The following is a 2,500-nucleotide window of genomic DNA, read 5'->3' as shown; positions in this document are numbered from 1 at the left end:
CACGTCTCCGCATCGAATGCCTCACAGACTTCACCGGCCACACTACCTTACCCCCTAGCGCCTTCATGACATCCAAAGCAGAAGATTCGATCAAGTCAGGCTCCCGACCTGCTCTCTCAACTAGGGCAGCAGTGGTCTGGTGCTCCTCATCCCCCGCCCTCAGCTCTTCCAGCACTCTTACCTCCAACAAGTCTGGCAACGACGGGGGAGGGTACCATTTCTGGGGCGACGCTTTGATCTTCATCACGCGACGACGCTCACCCGACACACTGCCTGCCGCACCACCGCACAGTTGTCTCCACTTCCACCTCACTTGTTCACCAGTCTTACCCGTACCCAACAATCGGGCGACTGTCACATTCATTTTCGGATCATTGCGATGTTCATCCATCAGCACCCGCATGCGGGCCACTTCATCCTCACTCCACAGTCTCGGGGCCCGTGCAACCCCGCGGTCCTGGCTCCTTCCTCTCAGATATCCAAACCACTCATCAGCGTGAGCCTGCCGCTTATGCTGGGACACCCCAACAGCCGTTCGGAAACGGCGCCCACAGAGATCACACTCGATCCCCGAGACGTCATCTCTCCTGCGCATGCCACCACACTTGGCAGCATGACACAGAATGGCATGACTGTTGTCCCCCGTCTTCCCACATTCGCAACACGCGTACTCAATGATGATACCCGCATGCCGGAAAGCAAAGTGCTTGACCAGCCTACGAATACCTCCCATCTGAGCACCACACATCTGGCAGTCCATGGTCCTTCGAGGTAGATGCACCACAACCCTCCCTGGGGGGCCCGCCCCAGTCGGTCCCGCTGCCGACGTCCCCCCAGCAACAACATCTCCATGATCCACACCATCCAATCCCAGAACAAGTCGTGGCTCCATCACGACCCCCACACCACCGGCTCTCAACTCCGGGCTGGTAGAGGCCATTAATTCGGACGCCACTGAGGAGTTGTCAAGAGCTTCGCCAGCCGGGGTCCACCCGCTCCTACGGCCGGACTGACTGTGACTCTGACTCTGTGCCAATGTTAGCGCGGACTTCCGATCCAAGGAGTTTTCGCAACCGTGGCCCGTAGAAGTGACTACGGGCCGTTTGGGGTCTCAGTCCAATGCCTCTGGTGGTTGGTCCCCGTGGCCACCAGAGAGGTTGATTCGCATACCATCGGCGTGCCCACCCTCAAACACGCCGCGGGGAGGTAGCCCAAGCGGCAGCGGCCCCTCTCCAAACCGCCCCTCAGCCGATTTTGATCCCCCAGCACGGCCATCCTGGGATGTCCGATCATTCCCAAACATCGGAACAACAGACAATAAAGCGGACTTTGACTTTGACTTCAGTCTGACTGGGAATAGTTTGAAAGATCTAGGTCTTCCCCTCACAGAGACTACACTTCGGAATCACAACCCTGACAGCAGCTGTCCAACCTGACCGGTAAGACCCTTCCAAAGCCGGGCAACCAGATCGACCCACTAGGGAGAGGCCCCCATAGCCAGTATGAAGAGCTCACACCCCGTAAAGCCTCCCAGCCGCCGACACGCATCCCCGCTGTCAGAGCCAAATATGGACTAAAGCCCATGGCCATCATCATATTCTTGAGAATGTTTAATTTTGAGGTACGTGGCCAGTAGCCCTGCACGCTACCGCTCGACCATCGTCTCGCTCGCACCTCTCTAGGGATTGAGAAACACATCCAGCAGAAGCAGGGAGAGCCAGAAAGCAACAAGGTTACCCCCGCACCCTTACCCCACTCCCGATCAATGCCACTTGGAGGCACGGCATACACATGCCGATTCGGTTCGTCTCGATCTCGCCACCACACAGTCACCCCAGGCCTACCAACAGGGCGCCGGGCAACGCACCTGCCAGCCTACACAAGAGTTGGAGAGCGACCCACAGTGGGTAGGAACCGTCCACTCGACGTCAGCAAGCCGAGGTCGATGGGGGCCCTACCAAGGCAGGTCATGAATGCCAGTCGGTCAGTTAGGAAAAGGGTACTCGGAGCCCGCCGGGATCAGACGGGCAACCGGGGAGAGGGAGCTACATGAGTACCGTCGCCGGGTTCAGACGACGGCCCCAGGATTCTCGTAGTGTTCGGTATCGCCCTTCCTCCTATCCATAGGTAGTCATCCTACTGCAGAATCCGAGACACTACTGCTGCTTCAGTAGCGCTCAGGGAGACAAGTCTCACCTTACGGGTCCAGAAGGTCACCCAAGACGTGCAGCCCCTTCTGTAGTCTGCACGCCAACCAACCTAGAACAACCGTCCGAGTTGGCCAAACCTTGTCCCAATGGGTCGGGGGAAGCTGGGCATCTGCCCCCCCTAGGCTGACTGCGTTGGCCGCCCATGCCCAGCATGGGCGTTACCAGCGGGCACCACGTGGAGGTGCAGTCTTACATGACGCGACTGACAACCGAGGAGCAGCCCACCTCCGACTACTCCCCTTGGGTGGTTGCCATCTCCCGTGACCCCCGGCATTTATGCTTAAGAGAGT

General features: G+C 58.6%; 1 pseudogene; it reads right to left on the bottom strand.

Annotated features, from left to right (window-relative positions):
- Positions 1-2,500, bottom strand: part of LOC147037155 (28S ribosomal RNA) — a 9,804-nt pseudogene that overhangs the window by 4,216 nt on the left and 3,088 nt on the right.

This window comes from Syngnathus leptorhynchus, unplaced genomic scaffold, assembly GCF_054491065.1.
Source record: "Syngnathus leptorhynchus isolate UIUO unplaced genomic scaffold, UIUO_Slep HiC_scaffold_285, whole genome shotgun sequence".
Taxonomy (NCBI): Eukaryota; Metazoa; Chordata; class Actinopteri; order Syngnathiformes; family Syngnathidae; genus Syngnathus; species Syngnathus leptorhynchus.
The sequence above is the reverse complement of the archived record's forward strand: the minus strand, read 5'-3'. Positions and strand labels throughout refer to the sequence as shown.